This window comes from Urocitellus parryii, chromosome 13, assembly GCF_045843805.1.
Source record: "Urocitellus parryii isolate mUroPar1 chromosome 13, mUroPar1.hap1, whole genome shotgun sequence".
NCBI lineage: Eukaryota > Metazoa > Chordata > Mammalia > Rodentia > Sciuridae > Urocitellus > Urocitellus parryii.
In genome coordinates, this window is record NC_135543.1 from 30,390,162 (window position 1) to 30,414,082 (window position 23,921).

A 23,921-nucleotide genomic window follows, 5' to 3' on the forward strand; every position below is an offset into this window, starting at 1 on the left:
TATCTGATTAGACCACATAACTGCAGATACTGGCCCCACTGTAGAACTGCCTGAGTTTGTAAAGTTCCTAGGAGAAATAAAATGCTGCTGAATTAAGCATTCCCTGGAAACATGTTAGGCTGTCCAAGAGTTTCAGAAGCTTTGCAAATAGATGCTAACAGATAAGTCTTCCTTTCCTTCATTTTCTTTTTATCTTCATATTCCAACTTCATACTTTTCAATTCCTTACTCCTACCCCTCCACAATATTATTTAAGCAGAAGATAAAAGACTAAACATAAAATAGTTATTCTAACAGCCTAAGAGCTATGTGTAAAAGTCTCTCTTTTGAAACCTTGTACTCTTTAATGAAGGAATAGCGGAAGAAGAAAAGTAAGCTGGCATTTCTAGCATCCACAGGTGTCTTCCCCTCTAAGGGCACATGGGACAATGGAGCATACCTAGTTGCTGCCCAAGTGGAAGAGCATCATGTGAAGGCAGAACACTCGTGAGATTATATATTTTGGTGATGGGTCTGTTAATAAAACAAGCTGAAACCTAATTATTTCTTATGTTTATAAGGCATTTTGAATCATTATGAGAAAGACACCTAAAAATTTTAACAGTTTGTTTGATTCTGTAATTATTATGCACTTCTGCCAGGTTTCAAAAGAGATGCACAAGGGAGTTGCGATGGATTCAGCAAACCCTAGTCTCCCTGGTCTTAGCTTACTACTATCTTCCATCCTTGACTCACTGGCCTGATACCTTTGCACAGGGCAAAGCATGGGTACTCCCTTAGCTGGTTCTCTTAATGACCAATGGCAAATAGCAATGTGTGGCAGGTTGTATCAAGAAGTTCTATGGCTACAGAATAGAGATTTTTTTTCTGGTATATAAAATAACCTTGGCTTCCAGAGAAATGAACCCACAACCTGAGAGACAAGTATTGACCATAATGCTCTTAATAAGTCCAGGTCAAAAAAGCAGTGGTAATAGTTCAGAGCAGAATACAGTATGGGAACATAAATTTGATTTAGCAAAGTCCTCCATACCAGTGTAGATTAGTACTTAATACATATTCTGATGTGACAATCCCATAGTAAATAATGAGAGGAATTTGTCTAATTGCTTTAATTTTATTAATTTAATTTTCCAATTGTCTACTCTAGGTTTATAATCAAATTATTCATGGCCTGGATGAAATTTTAAAACATGGAGAAATGTTATGTTACATTTACTTTTCACTAATAAACTGATAGATACCATTAATTCATAGACTTTTCCATTTCTCCAGATCTCAGGGTTTTCAGGAAAGCATTTCACTGGCATTGATTCTACAAGGTAGTACAGAATCAAGTCCATGCCCTAGAAGAATCAGAAAGAACAAATGGACTACTAAGGAAGTCAAGGAAGGAATACAGCACAGTCTCCAGTTCTGCTGAAACAGATGCTCAGCCAGTGTCATCCAGAGGAGCCTGTGGTTTGGCTAGCATTGTCCAGAGAGAAATCCAATTAATGTCACCAATCACACTTAGTGATCATCAATGGAAGGCTCAGTGATACAGTCACTCAGCACGCTTAGCAGCAGATAAGGTAAGTCAAACTTGAAAACTCTCTTTCTACGTCTTATTAAATGGAAGATAATATGTAAATATGACACACCACGAATACTGAAATGTTGAATGTATTCCAGGAGGGAGGGATGACAGGTAGACTGACTCTATCCCCACTGTGTTAGTTTGTTTTCCCTAGGATACTAGCATATATTTTTAAGTGAGTCCATAAGGGGTTGGAAAAACTTTTTTTCTCTCCCTCTATTAAAAAATAAAAAAGAAAGAAGGCACATCAAACCCATGATCTTGTTCTAATTAGCTCCACTGAGTTAATACTACATGCTGCATCCAACTGAGCTAACCAGCCCATACAAGGTGGCATCATTAGGAAAGCCCCAGGGAGTGACTGACTGACTTCCTGAAATGCTTGCAGAAGAAGAGTGAGTCTAACAGGGTTCCAGAACACAGCTGGGAAGCCCAAAGACACAGTAGCCATTCCTCCCAGGGCCGTGTTCTAAACCCTCATGTAAAAAATGGAAGCTATCTCCTTCTGGGAAATGACCCTTCACATTTTACCACACTCCAAGACTCAAAGACCCTGTTACATTGAGTCCTAAATTCAGCCATCCTTAGATATTCTAATGCCCTCTTACTGTTCCCAGATTAATAGACTATTTTTCAGTCTGCATTTAAAGTGCAGCCAGTGTTAACTAAACGATAAAGTGAAAAAGGAAAAAAACAAAAACAAAAAAATAACATACAAAAAAAGGTGGGAGGCTTGAGTGAGGTAGGACATCTATTCTGTCACAGGAAATAGACAACAGTGGCTCAGAATATTGATGGCAATATTGAAAATCAATTTTAAGTATTTTCTACGTGGAAAATCAAAAGTAGGACACTTCATACATCACTACTGTCCTGATTCTTTCATTTCCTGCCTTTCATTTTTGACTTTGTGGTTTTTTTTTCTCCCTTTTGTGTCAGGTTGTTTTCTTCCTGACAAAAGTGGGGGAAAAAAGAAGCTGACTGAGATTTCTCTGTAGAAAGATTCTCGTAAGGTGTGTCTATCCCCCTCTCCCAGGTGCAGTCAGACACATGTGATAATGGGTAGGGGGCGCCCTACATCTGAGTTCCAGAGGTGTCAAGTGTGAGGGGATGAACCAACCAGGGAGGACATGTCCCTCTCATTCCCTGTGGGGGGCTATTGAGGCATGAGTTTATCTGTGTGGCAGACTGTGTGGCTGTCACCCACAAACAGCACCTTCTTCTGCCATGCCTTCTCTGTAAAATTAGACACCCCTTCTTTGTTGAACTTGGCATGACCATGTGACTTACTTTGTCCCCTGGGATATGAGTAGAAGTGTTTTTAGATCACTACTTGGCAGAAAACTAAAGCTCCCAGGGGTAGCTTACCAGTGCAAAGATTCTGTGTATCCTTTTAGTAAAAACCAAAGCATAAAACTTCATATTTAGTCCTTCAAGATTTGGCTCTTTGAACCCTAGATATTCATTATGAAAATTTCAAAAATCCTGCTCCTTGGACACAGAGGGTCTTGGTTTCCAAATTGGTCTCTGCTATAGGTTCTACAAAGTCAAATCTGACCAGTGATTCCATATACCCACTGTTCTCCTGATGGCAGTGCCTACAGCAAGCTGCCTATGCTGCCCAAGAGTGGGAAAGGAGTTAAAGAAGTTCAATATCAGAAGGCTTTGTTAATATGTGAAAATATTGTCTGACTAATGTGATAAAATATATCTCCAGCAACAAAATGGCACATTATTATATCGTCACACTAGCAACATTATTCCAGGGTTTCTCATTCACAGCTGCCTGAAACCTCCTTGTCCATGGCTCTGACCATTTGAATCTTATAAATACCATAGTTCTAGTAAAAGTTACGTGTACTCAGGGAGACAATAATTCTATTAATGCTTTTCTCTACAGTTCTAACTTTCTTTAATGATAAATCAAATTCACTAGTTTCACGAAATAGCTGAAATACATGATAAAGAGTAGAACTTTATTTTTTATTGGAAGAGTAATTGAAAAACTGGGAAGATGGCCATTTTCATTGATATTAACAATGCTTTTCTTCTAGTAGGAGTCACTCCTATGGAAGATTGTAAGATTTTCTGATCTAAGATTCCTCACTTCCTATTATTTGAGGGAAGAAGTAAAGGTTTTAAAGGAACAAAGGTGCTTCCAACTCTGTTTTTTCAGGTACTGTAGAATGGGTATAACTTTTCACAGAATTATATAAATCTTACTATATGCTTATTATGTTCCCCTTTAATCAATATTTAAACCTTCTATCACTGAAAGTTATTTTTTTTTATTTGTTGCACATTGTACTCCACAGAGAAATCTCAGTCTTCAGGTCTTCACTTCAGCCTACAGAATAGATTTAAAAAGGAAACAGGGCCAGGCTTAGGGCAACTTGAAGTTCTAGCATTTCATAAATAAGTGGTCCCAACTTAGGAAATTGTACAAGCTGGGTTGGTCTTTCAATTGGTGGGAAGAAATCAGTGAAGTAGGTGGCTATATTTGCTCTGTGGTAGAGGGATAAAAAGAAGGAGGGGGGGATTTTCCTTCTCTGTTTCAGAGTTGAACACCAGACATTAAGAAGAGCCTGGATCCAAAGCTACCTATTAAGTACAGTTGGTTCGTGAAAAAAAGAAAAACCTAGTAAAGTCTTGTTGAAGATAGTCCTGAAGAGATCCATAGCCAATGGACTTTGAGAAGAGTCCTATCATTTTCCAAAATTTGTTTTTCCACATTTTCTTTAATTTTATGTAAGTCTTTGAAGTTCTAGAAACACTCCTTAGCCATCACTGTAGCATTACAGGTGGGATTTGAACCACATCTGAAGTAAGGAATAGCACCTTGCCTGAGGAAAGGTGGTTTCCAGTGGCAGATAACTGCTGAAGAGCTGTACAGTGGTCTGGAGCTGATGGCCGGCTGCTGAAGGCACTCAAAACCTGGAAGGATCTATGGATTCAAACACATCCGCCATCCTGGACATGCCCAAAGGTATGTGGGAAAAACATGGCAAAAGTCTGAGCTCCTGAAACACAGGAGCTAATGTCATTGTGATTTGAACATCAAAAACAGACAGAGCACAGTCACAGGCTGCTGAAATTTGGAACATCTGGGTTCCAGCAACCACAGTGCTTTCCCACACCTAGGGTTGACTGTCATTCTAAAATATTGAAATATGTGCACACTGATTAGAAAATAGTCACTGCCCTTGGCTATTTTGGCTTACTCACACATCTTTTGCACGTTCCTACAATCCAGCAACTAAGCAGTCAATACCAAGCACAGCAGTGGCCCCCAGAGCCCATTCCATTGTCAGATTAGGTACACAGGCTCAATTCCCATGTTCCCGTAATGTCCTGGCTATTAAGTTATTTGGTTTTTATCTTGGCCTATATTTAGCCAATATTGGTTCTGAGAGACATAAGGAAATAATTTTAATTGGTGCTTTTCTTAAAAGAGTTTGGGGAAGAAGTAAATACCAACTCGTATAAGCTAAATAGAGAACAGCATTCATATTTGAATGCCTTATGTATACAGAGCCAAGGGGAGTGATAAAGATTGGAGTAACCAGGTAGACTGAGGCACATCCTATCAGGGGAAAGCACAGTTCTTCCTAAAAGACTGTGGGTTTTTCTTCTGTTCTGGTTTTCGCTGTTAGCTTTATATTACCCATGCTCTACCAGATGTATTCCTTTCCCATATGATAAAAATGCAGTTGCCACTGCTGGGTGGGGCGGTGTACACCCATAATCCCAAAGGCTCCGGGAGGCTGAAACAGGAGAATCATGAGTTGAAAGCCAACCTTACCAACGGCAAAGTGCTAAGCAACTCAGTAAGACCCTGTCTCTAATAAAATACAAAATAGGGCTGGGGATGTGGCTCAGTGATGAGTGCCCCTGAGTTCAGTCTCCAGTACCCATCCCCTAAAAAAAAAGAACTCAAAAATGCAGTTTCCCCCCACCCCACCAGGCTGTATAACACTACAATCCAACCACTCTCATTTATTTGACAATGATTCAACACCAAGTTGACTTTTCTGGACAGTAATAATTAGTGAAATTATGGAGATGTAATACGAGAAGAGAGAAAACAGGTCATCTATGATTTTAAGTTATTAGAGATGCCAAAATCATCAGTGCCAACATTTTTATTATTTTATGTTCAATAAAATTTGGAACTCACCCTGTGTAAATAATGACCCAATTAATTCATTTAAATGAATTCACTAATTTAAAATGAATTGCGATCAATTGTTAGGAGCCGCTTACATTATCTTAGTATCTTACATGCTAATTCTACACAAAGCTGACTGTATATTTAACTTATAATGAAGGCAGCAAAAAGCAAAGCCATGAAATATAGAATATAGCCAATAAAACTAGAGAAATGGAAGAAAACTCAATTATGTACACTTCTTAAAAGTTAGCAGTTTCTAAAATTCAGCCTTATTATCTAAGTATAAAAAATCATCAGTTTAATGGTATCACTTGTCAAGTAGCAGATAGAAAGAAGTTAAAATAGAGAAAAATAAATAAATAAAATTTCATTCCCTTTAGCTGACCAAAGCAAAAAATTTGCTTAATTGGGTGCCATAATTGAACATTTCACTGTTTTACTGCCCAGTAAATACAAGCTATTTTCAAAAGTCAGATAATTGGATGTCAAGGATGCAATAGCTGTCCAAGTACAAAGAAGAAAAACACTAAGAAACACTTACCCCTAATATCCATATACATTCATTTATCTTAAAGGAAAATGTCCTGTGGAAAATTTTACAAAACATGCTTTAGAAATAGGGTATCAATGTGTTAGCAAAATCTTTTGTGAAATCAATGATTTTTTTAAAAAAATATTGAATTAAAAAAAAGAATACCAGGAAAGGAAAGGCTTCTGGTAAGATATAACTCACAAGATAGGGCTTGTCCATTTTCTACCAATGATTATCTTTCTTCCAATGTGTGAAGTTCAACAAGGCCTCCATTACCCACCAAGAGCTCATTGCTATGACTAACATACACAATGTCAATCAGACCTTCCTTCTCTGACATCATTAAGAGGCTGGCAGCTTCCAGTAGGAAATATGTTGTATGAAAGCCTTTCATTGAGAATTTCTAATATTTCAAAATTCAACTCCAGTTTTCAGACCATATGAATACAGAAGTTTTATTATGACTCAGATACATTTTTCCCTATTTTTCTACTTTCAAAAGTGTATTCCGAAAAGTGTCCATGACACTTTTAGACATGTTTCTAGCATCTAGCCTGTACAAGGACCCTCTGCTTCTGCTAGAAACATGTTTCCAACATGACTGCTTAGGAAAGACCCTGCCTTCCATCAGGGGGTTTCAGGAATCTTAATTAGAAGAGAAAGTTGAAGTCAGGAATCCCGGTGACTCAGGAAACTGAGACAGGATGATCACAAGTTCAAATCCAGACTTGGCAACTCAGCAAGACCCTTTCTCAAAATAAAGAATAAGAGCAGAGGATGAAGCTCAGTGGTAGAGCATCCCTGGGTTCATTCTCCAGCACTGCAGAGAAACAAAGAGACAGAGACAGAGCGAGAAAGAGGGAGAAAATGGTTCTACCTCTTGGATGAAACTGTATCTACCCAGGAAGACTTTCCTGAAAGCCTCAACTAGGTTGGTGTCCACCTTCCCAGGCCCACAATGACACTCTCAGACTCCAGAGCCTCCTTGTTTTTTATGGTTTGTCAATGCTTAACCTTCACACGGTACCATGAGAGAGGTAGTAGTGCCCTGCCCTGATATGACCGCCATATTGGAGCGATACCTGAGACTGTATATTTAACTTATAATAAGTGAGTGTATTGAGTATATTTTTGCTGAATGTCAAAAAAAGTGTATAATTCATCATAATAGTCTTTATGTCTTAATTTCAGTTCTTATAGAAAAAATTCTAATCAAATTTATATCTTGGAAATATTTATTTTCCCATCTGGAAGATCTCAGTCTGGAAAAAAACTTAAAAACACAAAGTACTAAAGTTAATACTTGTTTTCTATAAAGATTTTCTGGAGCTCAGACAATGAGATTTTTAAAAATAAATAATTTTATTTCCCCTCATTTCCCCTAGGCCAGGGATACAAACTGTTTAAAGAAAAGCTAGAAGAAGAAACTAGCTAATAGAACCAAAATGAGCTAATGAGATTCTCTGTGTGTGCTGAGGTCCTAACCTGTGAGGACCATGTCCCAGTAGAAAATCCTGCCCTGCCACCCACCCTGCCCTTATCCCTTGGAGTGCTGGCCTTCGAGGCCACAGAGGGGAAGGCAGTCTTTCACTCAGATGTCAACTCTGGCAAAAAAAAAAAAAAAAAAAAAAAAAAAAGCTTTAGGGATCAGCCATTCACATCTGGTGGTGTTCATTAGCTTCATTCCAGAAAGAAGATTTTGGGGAGGAGGGGGAAAGAGTCAGGGGGCCTGTGACACTCCATCTGGGGAAGAAAAGGGACCTCTAGAGAAGGCATATGTCACTAACACAGCTTGAATTTTGCAAGCCTTTCTGAGGCCCAGGAATTTTTCCATGGGGTAAATTCTGCTTGCAGTTTGCAACACCATATTTGATTTTTTATTTTTTATCACACAAGAGCTGATGTAAACCTTTCCAGCAGAAAGGAGGTTGTATGGTCCAGTCACAAGCTGTGCATGATGGTCTAACAAGGATAGGACAGAACCTATTTGCTTGGCAGACCAGAACCTGCATTTACTTTTCTGAGTCTCAAGAATGACTAAGAAAACAAGATTGGTCTCTGAAGCTGTTCTTCCTAATGGAGATAATGCCAGGAGGCCAGCATTCACTGTTTTCGTGTGAGCTTCAACTATGATTTTTTAAATATTTTCCACTAAAAAGAAAAAAAATACAAAAATAATGGTTATAAACTTAATGATGGCTTATAATAGTCATAATCCCAGAGAATTTGATCATTAACATAGTTAATGACCAGTTTGTTAGTGTGTGAACTTCTCTCAGCTTCATTCTGGGATATACAATTAGCAAGCCAGTCATTAAATACCCATAATGACTAATTATTCCAGGATTAAAAGCTTAAATATAAATAAAAATGAGATTGAAACACCTTAAATTAATGGGTTAATATGTCTTCTCCTTACCATGTATGTACTGTACATAATGTTCTTATGAACAGTGTTATTTCTAGAGAGGATTTGGCTGTTTCCGAGAGGGATTCAATTTATATCTGCAGCAGATGTTTAATCTACCACATATTGGCTATTGTTTTACAAGCCCCTCTTTTTCCCCTTAATGGAATCTCCTTAACTCATGTATTCCTTGACTCTTTGGGGAGTCATTTTAGGGTGTTCAAGTTTATATTCTTATTTTTTTTTTATTCTTGCTTTCTTCTCACATTCCAATTTTAACACTTTAATCCTTATTTTGCTAGCTCCAAGATCACACATACATAGGCATCTTTGCTGCATTACTAATATCATTATTGTCAACTAATATTGATTCCACATAAGCTTGGTCTATGCTGATCTCAATAGAGCACTATATTACCTTCAGATAGAATTTTATTATGTCAAAATGATTTTATGTCCAGTCACGTAAATGTGAATTCATATGTCTCCCTTGATCCACAAGGTATACCTGAGATGGAAGGACCGAGATTTATATTAGCCCATTTTTTTAAAAACAAGAAAACCAAGGCAAACAAAGGTCATACGAGCCGCCTGAGGCCACACAGCTAGTCACTGTCAGCATCACAGTTGAGAGTAAGTGACACTGTGGAAGGAGCCCGGAGCTGGAATTAAGCCACCTGATTCTTTTCCTAGCGCTGTTCCCCAGAAATATGTGTGAACTTTGAGGACCCCCAGTTTCTACAATGCAGCTTTCTCAGGAGTAAAATGAAGGTTTTAAACCTTCATTTTGATAACCTCCAAGGTTTCCAAATGCTGGCCTCTTAATTCACAGATCTGTCTGGAGATACACCATGAGGCGGTTTAATTAAAAACCATAATAGAGTTCAGTCGTGTAAAAGAAATGCATTAAGGTGAACTGAATTAATTGAGGATGAGTTTATGGGAAAGGAAAGACATGACTTGTGTCCTAAATAACGGGTCTTGAGGATCACAGAATGGCCTTTCTGATAAAGAAGGTAGTAAGATATAGCTGAGGAAATGGGACAAAGCTATGCATAAGAAAGAGATGATAGAAGAGGATGAAAAAAAAAAAGCCCCCAATTATATTTTACTTTAAATTTATGGAGGGCTTCAGAAAAAAAAGAAAATGTCAGTGGTTGTTTCTTTGATCCCCTGTGGCATTTTTTGTCCCACATCACTCCTTTCCAGCTTGCAGAATTGTGAGAAATCCATTTCTGTTCTTGTAAAGAACAGAAAGATGTAGGGAAATCTTCATGGACATTCTCACCCTCCCTTTCTTCTCTGTGGGAGAATCTCCACAGGGCAGCCTCAAGCTCTGAGTCCTATAACTGGCCACAAAGCCAAACTGAATCACTCAGAGGAAGCCCTGAAGTCCTTTGAAGATTCCACCGACTCTCAAATTCTGCCCACGAGAGATACAGGAGTATGCACACAGTCACACAGTCTTTTTTTCTTGTATTTTCAGGAAAATTCAGGATCTAGGTCCATAAGCAAAGTAAAAGTATGAATGAAATATGAAATCATTACATGGGTAATCAGGTCAAGAAGGTTCCTGATACATGAGAGAAACCAATCATTTGGTAGTTATTCAGGCAATATTGATAAATATTTTCCAACTTTCAAACTCTTTGGATATCATCATTAGGCCTTAGCATGATGACTCTGCTGAATTCCTATAGTGCTTTATGCTTTTCAAAGTTTCTTTTCATCTAAGTCTCACTTAGTAAGCACAAGGTCCTGTGGGATTGTTAAGGCAAGGGTTATAGATCTAGTTTGACATTTTTCCAAAGAAGAGTTGGATGGTGTATAGTTTGAATTTGATGTCCTCTCTAAATTTTATTTTGAAAATTTACTGCTCATAGTGGTGGTATTAAGGGGGTGGGACATTTTAGGAAGGATTGATGGCTTTCTAAGAGGGGCTTCAGAAAGAGATTGTCCCTTTTTGTCATGTGAGGATGCCACTGTGAGATGAAAGAATCAATGAGGCATTCACCAAGGTTGGTACCCTGATCTTGGACTTTCTAACGTGCTTTATAAATGGTTTGGTTTGTAGTACTTTTTAGAGCAGCACATTGTAAAATTACAGCACATTGTAAATGTTAAAATTCACATCCTTCTGCAGCTTCAACATCCCACAACCCATGAACACTCTGTCTGGGTGAGCAGGTGCCCTGGTGTGATAAGGCTCACCCCTGCCACAAGCCCACCATCTTGCCCTCTCCTGGTGGCTGAGACTTAGTAACACTCAAAGACAACGATGAAATCTCACACCTTTTTGCTCGTGTGCTCTACCCTGAGACATTCACAAATTTGTCCTCTCTGCTCCCCTTGGCATCTCTCCCATGAGACAACCTCTCAGCATGGTATGCAGTAACTGTCTCTCTGAAGCCCTTGAAGATAATAAACCTTGGTTTTTCCAAGTCTAATCTGCTTCCTCTTATGGCCAAACCTGACTGACCATCTGTAGGAATACAGAACATGAAACCACACAAATATGTCCTTATCATCATTGATGAATGGATTCCAGAAGAAAGGGTTACTAGTTACGTACTGAAATGTCAACAAATAAAAAATACACTTTATATTGTATCTTTTGCTGAACTACAAAAAAAAAAATTAAATGAGTTTCTAATGAGGCAGTTCTGACTGTACCTAACTAAAACTGTTTTTTTAATCTTTCAGGCTAGAATAAAACTGAATTATTGTAATATTGTTAAATCTGAATTCAAAGGGAAATGGAAATCTATTTTTGTAATAATATATCTCATTTTTATGATTATGTTATAAGGTTGGTTCTTATGACTAAAAATAAGACACTTCTGCTCATCCTGGTGAGATGGGCTGGTTTCTGAAAATCATGAGATGAAATGAAAGCAAGAAAAGACAAAAAAAAATACGACAGACTGAGAAAATATAGTGGCAATTTATATAATGAAGAAATGATTCGTGTTCCTGACATATTAATAGTTTTTAAAGTGGAAGAAAAACACCAATAATATTTTAGAAAAATGGGCTAAAGAAATGGCTATAGAAACAAATCCAAATGACTCTTAGCCATATAAAAAGATGTTCACCTTCCTTGCTCATACTAAGAGATATGCAAATTAAAATCACAAGGAGATGTTATTTCTCATATATGAGATGAGCAAAAGTCCAAAGTTGATAGTATGCTTTGTAGGCAAAGCTTTAAGAGGACAAGCATTTTCTTTATTTCTGGTGAGAATGGAAAATTGTACAACCATGAGCAACAAGAATTGACAAAAATGTATATTGACCTTTCAACCCAGCAATTTTGACATCAGAAATCCATTCTAAAATTTGTCAACAAAAATACAAAAAGAAAATGATATAAATGGGGCTCATTTCTAGACTACTTTTAAAAGCAAGAAACTAAATACTATATATAAGCAAATGTTTGGCAAGAGGAAATTGATTGAATAAACTGTGGTCCAGTCATGCAAGGATTACTGTGTTGCTATGAGAAAGTATTGAGAACTATATATAGGTATTACTGTGGAGTGACATCTAGAAGATATTGGAAATAAAGAAAACAAGAAGAAGGAAAATGAGCTTGAATTTGTATATGAGCAGAATACAAATACACAAATATATATGATATATATTTATAATATATTCTGCCCACATAATAATATCTAGGCACTATTTGTAAACCCATAATTTTTTAAAAGGTGGTTACTCATATCAAAGGGAAAGAGTTAGGTGGAAGGGACAGAAAAAGAAGTCAAACTTCCTTAACTATACCTTGCTTTGTTGATTTGACTTTGGAGCCATGTAAATATTCCCTGCATTAAAACAAAAACAAACAAAAAAAAGATTTTTATAAAACTATTCTTAAAAGTTAAAAATATTATTAGAAAAATGAGCCCAAATTATGATACCTAGTTGGTATCATAATGACACAGGAAGGAAATAAACCAAAAAAAAACTTTTAAAAAACCACAGTATTTGACCATATTTCCCTATTGAAATATATCCTAATGTGTTAGTCAGCTGTGTGTTGCTATGATCAAAATAACTAACAAGAACAACTTATAGGAGGAAAATTTTATTTGGGGCTCACAGTTTCAGAGGTCTTACTCCATAGACAGTGGAGTCCATTGCTCTAGGCCCAAAGTGAAGCCACTCATCATGAGAGAAGGGCCCAGTGGAAGAAAACTGCACAATTCATGGTAGCCCAGAAGTTGGGGGGGAGGGGAGCAAACAGAAGATGCAAACTTGGGGGCACACCCCCTGTGACTTACCCCCTACAGCCATGACCCACCTGCCTACAGTTATTACCAGTCCATTCAAAGTAAAATGGACTAATTATGTTACAGATCTCACAATCCAATCATTTCACCTCTGAATATTCCTGCATTAACAGAGGAGCTTTGGAGGGATTCCTGGTATTCAAACCATAACACCTAAAGATAAAAATTGTTATAAAACAAAAGCTTTAAGCTTTCTTAGTAATCATATTTTTTATCCTCAGGCTATTAGTACAACATGAGATGAAGCTAAAGATTCTTGATTTGGAAGAAATGAAATTACAAATGTAAAATGGAAGTATATAAAACCTTAACATTCCTGAATTTGAATTGCCACATTTTGTATTTAAAAAATATTCCTAGTCTGTCCTCAGAAAATGCTGAAAAAGAAAATAGACTGCCTTACAGAAATGGATGTCTCTAGTACCCAGATTGTGGCCTTAAAATAATACAGCCCACTAAAAGGGACAAAGGATCCTAGGAGAAATTTGATATTAACACGAGAGCAGAGGATGTACCCAGAAAAAACTCACCATCAAAAATACCAGAAATGTTATCAAAGACATACAGGGTCTAGTCAAAAGGACACAGGAAACAATTAAAGAGTGCCTCACTGGCCAACAAGACATTTTGATTGTTGATGAGGATGATAATTGAAATGGATTAAAACACCTATATGTTTAAATCAATGTGTTCTTAATGATTTTTTTAAAAAAAACTAATTAGAATCCATTATAAGATGCCAGTGGTTTGAATCGTTATTTTGAAAACTAGTAAATGAAGGGAAAGAGTTAACTAACTATCCTGCCTTTCCTATACAAACTGAACTGCTGGGCTACCAAAGGGTAGAAAAGAGAAGTTTCTTCTTGTAGAAGTGTCTAGTTAGTAAATGCAAAGGGAACATAGCATAGGTAAAAAAAAAAAAAAAAAAAAAAAAAAAGTCCTTCCATGAATTAATGCACCAAGGCAAGCATCACAAGCCACAACTATCAAAAAGAGAGAAACATCCAGAAAGTAAATGTCTCCTGATAGAAGAAAAAGTCCCCATCAATGAGTTTATTTGTTGAACACCAAGTTGAACCTGTATCTGATCAAGCCTTCTTCAGATCTGATATCAATGCCAGGAAATACAGAGGAAAAAGAACATAATAACTCTACATTGTTACAATCAGAAAAAATCTTAACTGTGTTATTTGTTTACAGAGAAAATAATCCAGTTTCTCTTGCAAACCATATGTAAGAGGAATTAAAAAAGAGAGAGAGAGAGATGTAAGAGGAACTTTTGAATTAAAAAGAGACTCATGTGAGTTAGCTATCAATACAATGCCTATTCGGATCCATTCAAGGAAACAAAAAAATCCAAATTTTTAAGTGATATTTATGAAAATTAGAAACTTAAATATGATTAATAAAATCTATTTTGACTCCTTATATATGTGAAAATAATAGCATGGTTATTTTTAAAATTATTATCTCTTAGAGATACATAATGAAACATATAGAGAAGAGATGATATAATTCTAGCAGAAGCAGTTCAGAAAATATATCAAACAAGTTTGTACATAAGTAGGTGCAAGAAGACATTATACTAATCTGTTTTGGCATATACCTTAAATTTCCCTAATAATTTTTTTTAATGTGAGAAATTGAGAAGGTAGAATAAGTCATTTTTTATAGTTAATAAGATATCTATCTTTAGATAACTTTTCCCATTTCACTGGGCAAGCAATGACTTGGAGTCACATAGACACAATTGCAGGGCTTTATGAGACAGAAATATCTGAACTTTATATGCTTTTATATAATTCACATAGCTTTCACTAAAAGTTAGTGCTGTCAAGCCTTTGTATTTCATGTAGTTCTCCAAGCCTCACGCTTATAGCAATAATAGTGCAACTGCAAGGTCTCTGGCAGCCAGAGCTGAGCTTCATTCAGAATTTCCAATAAAGGTTCTCTGACCTTGGTAAAGTTGAACTTGAAAGGTTGTTTGATTTTTTTTTAACAATTGACTCACAATGCTTGACACATAATATAATAATAATATCTGCTGAATAAAGGAATAAAGAAATGACAGGTCATGTGATTAGAGTGTGAACTTTATATTTAAGAGATAGAAGTTTGAATCATAGCTTGTCTCCTAAATAATAACATATACTCCTACAGGATGGTTCTGAGAATAGTTTAATATATGACACATATATAAGGTGCTAGTCATTTAGCATATAGTCAACGCTTGATAAATAGCAGTTAATGCTGCATACATAGATGTTTCAGAAAATACTTAATGAAAAAATATATATGTATAAACACACACAGAATATATATATGAATGAATATGTGTGTGCATGCATGTGTGTGCATGCATGCGTGTGTGTGTGTGTGTGTGTGTGTGTGTGTGTGTGTGTTGAGAGAGAGAATGTGGACTATATCATGAACAGCAGCTCAGTAAAACTTAACTTATGTACTGGGCAAAGAACTGGATAAAACTTGGCACTGTCTGTCTTGAATTACAAGTTTGACATCAAAGTACTTAACCTCACCATGCCTGACAAAGTTAAAAACACAACAGGGTTTATTTAAATGCCATGTCTAGTTCAGCAGTTCAATCTTTTGACATAAAATATTTAGCATTAGGCAGATGCAGAATATGGAAAAGTCACTGATATTTATGTTTTCCCTAAGCAATAAAAGCACACAGTTAGTGACAGCTATAGACATTGGCTCTCCTCGCTCCACCTTACACCGTGAGTCCCTGTTCCTTTTTTGTGAATTGCTGGACCAGCTGACCTGGATCCCATGCATGTTAGCTCTTGTATTGCATTGAGCTTCAAGGACTGCAGGACATGTTAATCAATTTGCATATGGAATGCAATGTTTTTGTGTGGAGGGGGAAATATATACAGAAATGCTTATAATATAGTCTTACCCAAGACCTCACCCTTCAATACCATTAGTTAGTGCCCAAAGGAGGACCACAATGCTCATCTCTTTAGACTTGGCCAATTGTCTTTATGATCCCATTTTTAAACAGAGCTGCTTTCAGTGCTCATATGCATAATATTCCTATTCTTTTGTGTATGGTTATGTCCCCAAGGTCAGAGATGTCAGGCACACAAAGTCTCAGAGGTGGAAAGGACCTTAGAGATAATCTAATGAAGTCTAAGAATACAGTGGTCTGTCTGAGGTTATAATGTGAGTTTCGGAGGAACTATGCTAGAACTACGTCTCCTAACTATAGCTACCCAGAGTGCATTACTCTTTCTACTAGTTAAAGCTGCTTCAAAGTGGGCAGCTTTCAAAAAAATAGTCAAAAAAAAAAAAAAAAACTTGTAAGCACAATGACAACACCTAGTTCCAAGGTATCTTCCTTATATCCTCCATTACTGAAGACCCCAAATCCTGGGCCAGTGACTAGCTCAACAAAGACTACTGGGAGGTAGTGATTCTCATTTTGTGATATTTACATACAAGAAAACCACATGCTTTCTGGGGGGAGGCAACACCAGGTGGGAAAGGATGGTTTTTCAGTGTTAACAATGCTTTCACACACACACACACACACACACACACACACACACACACACACATGCACAAAATTGACAATGGTAACTAGAAGCTAGAATCTGATTAGGGAAAGAATGAAGTTCCCACCCAGAATCCATGGTGATCTCTTCAATTTTATTTTTTCTATTTTAGTTAATGTGGTAAGAACAGCTGGCAACTGAATCAACTTATGTCCCCAGGGAAATATAATTTTCTCTTCTATAGCATCCTGAAATTTATTGTAAAGTCCTAGCATCAAGTAAGGAGACAGGTTGACATTTGTTGTGTCCACAGCCCAGTTGTTTCAGGGCAGTGGGGTAGTTTGTGGGAAAGCCAAAGAAAACATCCAGAGTCAGCATGGCAGACAGATGTTTTATTGGGGAAACCTTGCAAGAGATCAGTAACTGCTCTAAGAAGAGTTCAGCACCTCCAAACCTTAGGGTGTTTGCAAAGCAGCATCTCCTCTTTCTCAAGGTGTTTTGCACAGTGAAGGCTAGCAGGAAAAGTGACAGAAATCCTTTCCAGAGTGCCCTCAGTTCTGCACCTGTCTCCACTCAGAGGTTTTTATATAACAGGCTACAAAAGTAGTGACATCATCAACATTAGCTTGCTTAAATTCTTATATGACCTGCATCTCAAGGAGCGACTGTGTTGGTGCAAAAGGGGATAGTGGCTTCCTACACATAGCACTCACTTTCCCAGGACTCTAGAAAGCTAGTGTTCTTTGAGATAATATGCATCTGAACTTTCCAGCTCAGGCTTGCTCTCATTGTTCCTCTATGTGGCTAGATTTTTGGGAACAGAGAGAGAGCATTTGGGGACATGGTGTATTATTGTCCCCCTTTTCTTCAGAGATGATAACCACATTCCACATGTATTGGCAGACACGCGTGTAAGAATCATTATTATTTTCATCCAAGTAGATGCCTACAGGTGTGCAGCTATAAAATCTCAGGCAGGGCAAGAAGGTAACAGACACAACATGCTGATGGCTACGAGGTACAGCAGAGAGAACCCAGATTAGGCAAAGTCCCCACAGGAGAACCAAGCTCCCTTGCACCCCCATGTTTCTCTCTTAGGCCATAATTTAGAACTTCTTTGAGAGAAATCGTAAAGAGAGAATTCTACCTCAACAATTCCTTGCAGGGGATTGACAAGGAACTTGAGTGGTGGGTGATAATTGGTCAAATGCACTGAGTGGCAACAGCTCTGCACTCCTGGGACGTCTCACAAGCGAGCCTGCATGCTGGACATGTTTTGGTTCTGCTCCTGTCCTTCATAGACTGAGCCCAGGTTCAAATCTGCCTTTTAGCAGGGGGTTGGGACAGCCTTTTCTTGTACAGATTGCCCCACTGCTGATGTGACCATTCCACATGATGGAAGTGGATTAGTACAGAGGCAAGGTGGTAGTGGCACTTTATTACAATGAGTTAGCTGCTGGGAAGACGGAGGACTGCAGTACTAAAAGGCAACACAGAAAGGCCAAGGAAATCTTGAGGGGTGGGTGTTTTGGGACTGGAGCTAGCACTGCCAAAGGGGAGATTTTAGATTGGCAGAAAGTTTGAGACTATGTTCTAAACACAGGGCATAGTCGAGCAAATGTACAAAGACTATAAGTAAGTAGCCTTAGATATGAAAGACCTCTCATTTATACAAATCAGAACTGGTCAAACTTGTCTTATGCAGGATTGTTAGGAAATGCAAGCAGATGCATTTCAATGTGACAACTCTATAGCTAAGGAAGTACAGGGTCAGAACTCACTCCACAAACTCTGACAGCTTCATAGTTGTGTGTTGTGCGTGTGTGTACATATGTGTATTGAAGAGCTCATGTTCAGAGGGATTGTAGAGAATAAAACAGTTTGAGTGAAGTAGAGGATTCACATAGAGCAACATGGGCAATTGATTGCTTTTAGGTCAATCATCAAATAAGGATTTGGAGTGCCTTAAAGTCGATCTGATTTTCTCATTAAGATGACTGAAATAACCAGCCCACTAAACAGTCAATATGGTTATTTCATCCATCTTAATGACCCGATCAGATCAAGTCTTGGGAGATCTTCAGCACCAACTCCACAGGGAACAAATCCTACACAGATGTAACAGCAGCTCTTGTTGAGCTCTTCTGATTTATAGATGAACTAAATCACAAAGAAAGCATTGTTGATAAGCAAAGTTACTAAAGGTCAAACCTCAGTGAGGCAAAAGGGAACAGTGTAATTTTGAGTAAATGGACAAAGATTGCAAAGAGAAATCCATGAAGGAACTTGGATCCGAGCAGCAATTTCATGTCACAGAAGTATGAAGAGGCAATACACAGTTACAAGTCAGAGGAGAAGAGCAAACTGAGGGAGCAGTAGGGTCAAATACATAATGCCTCCCTCAATGGTCGATAGCTGAGATCTTCACAAAAAAATTTCAATGAGTGTTGACTATGATGACAATAATAGTGATGGTGATGATGATGATGATTTTTGGTGACAACAATAATATGGTCTTCTGGCCAGAGGGAACAATAATCAAGAAAGATTGATAGCAGAAATGATGAAACAGAGTTCTGGAAATTTTCTATGGGTGAATATGAAGCAGGAATTAGGGAGAACCAGACCTGTGAAGTGACCTTAACAGAGTGATGGCAGAGATACCAAACCCGGGGACACTTGACTCAGTGGAAGAGCAGGAAATGTGCATTTCCCATCACAGAAAAACAAAGTAGTCTGCTTGGAAGAGGTCTAAAGGTAAGGAGAATGCCTTCCCAGACTTGGGCTCTTACAATAGTCAAAGGCCACACCCAAGTCTTGGTATCACCATGACAATCCAGAACTATAGGGAAATCTTTTAAGGGTACAAATCCAGTCTTCAATATTTAGACATTACAATACCAAATACAGATATTTGGATAGTTCAGGATTCAAGGTTGAATTTTTTCTCTCACTCTCATTCCCCAAAATGGTATAGCAACAGGCGCAGTGGTGCATACCTGTAATCCCAGCAGATCAGGAGACTGAGGCAGGAGGAGCACGAGTTCAAAAGCAGCCTCAGCCAAAGTGAGGCTCTAAACAACTCAGTGAGACCCTGTCTCTAAGTAAAACACAAAATAGGGCTGAGATATAGCTCAGTGGTCAAGTGCCCCTGAGTTCAATACTCAGTACCAAAAAAAAAAAAAGTATAGCAAACAAAGTATTCCATGTACAACAATGTATAGAAGCATTTCTCCAATTATCCTAGTATGACAGAGACAAATGTATCCTCTTAAAACTGTGAAATGAATAAAGCTTAAGCTTGACAGCTGGGGAGGGACAGGGAGAGTCCTGTCCACTTGCCTTCTGCCTCTCTCTGGTGGTCTAACTGGCCTTTCTCTCCTATTCCATGTGACCCCCATGTTTTAGACCTTTCTCATAGCCCTGTGGTTCCATTAAAGTACCTATCTCATATCCCGTTCCTTCATCTTTTCTATCATTACCATTCCCATCAAATAGCTGACACTCTAGCAGTTACTTCTATATAAATCAGGATAGGGTAGGTTATAAAGCAGCAACAAATAAACACAAAATTATAGTCACAAAGCTCATTCTCAACATGTCCATATAGAAACTCAGGGGTCCAAGCTAACATAGGCTTCAATGTGCTGCTCTGTCTCTCTCTAGTCAGAATTTCATAGTCATCAGGATTGAGAATTGGAGGCTCATGCATGGACTCCTAAAGCCTTGGGGAACACTGGGCCCCTATCTTCACAGTTTCTGATTCTGAAGGGGACCACTGATAATTTGCATTTCTTAAGTACCCAGGACAGGTTGATACTGCAGGTCCTAAGACCTCCCTTTGAAAACTCCTGAGTGGAGTAACGATGCTCAAGTCTGTATGCACGTTAGCATTACATAGGCAGCCCATAAAAGAGTTGTCTGCTGAAGCCCAATCTCTAGAGATACTGCTCTAATTGGTCGAGGGTGGAGGACTGGCATCTAAAATTTCCCCTGTATAACCACGGCTGCTAGTTTACAAGAATATCATATAAAGAATGGCCAGAGGATTTTCATAAAAGATCTCATACTACAGATGAGAAAATAAGTTAAATATCACACAGTGGGCCAATAATACCTCCATGTCAGAAACCAGATGTCCTGGATTCCAGGTGCTGCCATTTCTCTTAATGACCTATAGACAGAAAAAGCAATATATTAAGGCAAATTTGCCCCTGAATCTGTCTCCTTCTGCTTAAAACAAATCTGCCTCTTTTCAGAGGGAAGTTGGCTCTCAGTGTAGCTGTTGCCCTCAGAGCAGAGTGGGCCTATCTCCTATTCTGGTGAGATTAAGCTGAGGATGCAGCCCTGAAGAGGTTACCCAGCTGTCCCTGTCCCTGTCCCTCTCCATTCTTCAACTTTGACAGCCAGCCATGGCTCCCTAACCCAGCCTCACACATATTTTGTTTCTGCCATAGGATGAGGGACATGTGGCTGATCTTGAAAAAGGAACGGAGCCCCTTCCTTAAGAAAAGAACCAGAAAAAAGAACAAAACGGCTGTGGTGTGCCCTTCGATACCACATTGACAAAATTCAGGCTGCCATAAGGCAGCACAAGAGGAATCTCATTTAAAAAGCAACTGAGGGAGATAAAACTGAGCTACCCAACCATCTCAGATGCTAGTCCTCCTCTGCCCCCATCCCTAACACAAACACACAGTGTTCATTCTCCCATTACAGAATTTTACTGAATTTATCAACTCTAAGTAAAAAATAAATAAATAAGAGCTGATCTGCCATCCTTTACAGATTTTGAGCCGATTTAACAACCATCTGATAAACACGCCCTGCATTTCTAATGGACTTGCCTGACATCTTGGTGGAAAACTAAGAAACATCCCCATCTGCTGGCTGCATAGCCCAGGTGCATGGAAATTTCCAACTCCTTTGCCATCAGGCTCTTTATTAGGTCTAGGGATGCTACGAACTGGTTGAAATTCACTGCAAATTATTCAGTGCATTTTGCCAAATCAAACTAAAGATTACATCATGAAATTCTGATTGCCTTTCTGGTGTCTTATGCATATGTATGGACAAGTTGAGAACGGGAAGCTTTATGCACGGTGTATGCTTATCTTTTATTTTGTTATCCTTATCTTTTCTTGAAAATCCCAGTATTGGGAAGTATATGTGGGAATTTCACTAACATAAGTTGAGCTTTTTCCATCTGCTGAGTATCCCAAAAGGATCAAAGGACACAATGAAAACTAAGTGAGAGAAAGTTTTATTCCCACAGTCCATAAGTTCTGGGGTTTTGACTCATAGGCTTCTTTACAGTGAAACTAAAATGTAGGAAAGGATCTTCAGCCATATCAGGTGATTTGTACTTAAGATAGACAAATGAATATGCTCTCATGGGCTCTTTTGTTCTATATCCTTCTTAGAAAATGGGAGAGGGAGACTCTTATGACCTAACAGACAGGCAGGGGGGCTTGATGCATGATCTGTGTGTTTGATTCCTCTTTCCCCTTTCTCATCCATTTCTCAGATAACATCCCACACAAGCACATCTCTCCATCCACCCACCACCTACTTGCACAGTTATGACATTTCCAGAAGCCCAAAGCAAATTGCACAGTAAGGTTTCTCTTGCATTAATATGTGTACTAGTGGAACTTCCTTAGAGTGCACAAAAGGATTAATAGGGGGAAAGAGCCAGCAAAGAATGCAAAGTATGAAAATGGGAGGTGGTTTTGTCTTTAGTGGTGAGATGTGAGAGTGAGTGACATGTTACAGAGCCTTGGGAGAAACTGAGGCAACACAAAAATCCACCCTTCAAACCCAAAATGATTTCAGACATGTTTCTCAGAGTAACAGAAGTGAGTTTATAGAAGGGTTAGTGACAGGGAAAAGGGACACTCTCAAGGGAGAAAGTAGGTCCTCTCAGAGAAGAGAGGTTCAATGGGCTTCTTCCACACTCCAGTTTTATTGGAGATCCCAGAGAAGTTTCCAGAGAGTCCCACCCAGGTCCACCTCTTGATTTTTGACTGACAGCAGGATGACATCAGACTTTCAATTACCCACTGCCATGGCAACTCTAGGTCACCTTGGCCCCTGCTGACCTGCTTTAATTGGATTCTTAAACATAATCTTATTTTATGGTTAGGAGGAACTATCCTCATCTCCCAGAGCTTCAGAATCTGGTCACAGAAGTCTCCCCCCTTCTATCTTATCAATGTTATTTTGAGCTTGTATTTATCCTTCAATTAACAGGTAGTTTGCAGAGGAATGTGACCTAGCCTGTCCATTTAGGTCATTCAGTGCTGCAGATAAATTGCTTCTTGGATAAGGAAGCATGTGGGCATCAGCACAGTGGGCCCATTGTATAGAATTATTCCCTTAACTCCATGTTCTTACCATTCATATTTGTCTGTTCCGTAATAATTCTTTCAATCTGATGGGAATTTATTCCGTCTTACACCATGAAACACCTGTGCATTCAGCCTCATTGGCTATGAAGCAACCCTGAGGTCAGGTCTGACAGATCTCTTTTTACCTCACTGTCAATTTTCTGCACTCCCTATACCTTCCCTAATTGAGTAGGGCAGTGGAAAGCCCTTGTCCCTATGTCTGAGAGTGGAGAAGTAGGGAGAAAGGGAATGGGTAGGGGTAAAGGCAGTCACTGTAATTTTTTTTTTTTTTTTTTTTTTTTTTTTTTTTTTTTTTGCCAATGACGAGCTGTCTTGGAAGCAGTTTTTTCAGCCTTGCCATTCAACAATGACTCAGCATAAAAACAGAAGAGAGCTCACTCTGGGCATGAAGAGTCCAAGCCTGCCAGACTAACTGTTATTCTTTCCCAAAACAGTGATCCTCTGGAAGAAATAAGCTTTAAATTCCTATGTGGATAGAGTAAGAAAACATAAGAGTTTATTGAAGATATTAAACCTGAGATCCCTGGAAGAAAGGGAATTTTCCCAAGGTCATATAACATACAAGTGTCACAGTTGAGTCTCCAGCTTTGGGAGGTTAGAAATCTTAAGACAAGATTTCTCACTATAAATTGTTCTTCATCAGTGTCACTGCAATAGGAAAGTCTTTGACACTGTGATAATTAATCATGAGAAGTCCTACTCTTCATTACATCACCCTAACCTAGGCAACCCGCTAACCCTAGGACCTCTTTTATCCATGAATCTCTTTCTATCACAGGCAATTAATATAAGCAATTCATACTAAGTGTTAGAGAACCAGGCCATATAAGTATACTGTAGCCTTGAAGGTGGTAATTCTAACAATGTGCACCTAAGAAGAACGTACAGGGAAATAGGCTGCATTCCTCACAAGAGGAATGATTAGTTCAATGATTAGTTCCCAGAGTTCTGAAAAGGAAATCCTGGGTCTGACATTGAAGAGCTGAGCAAATTACTCACTGTTATGGTT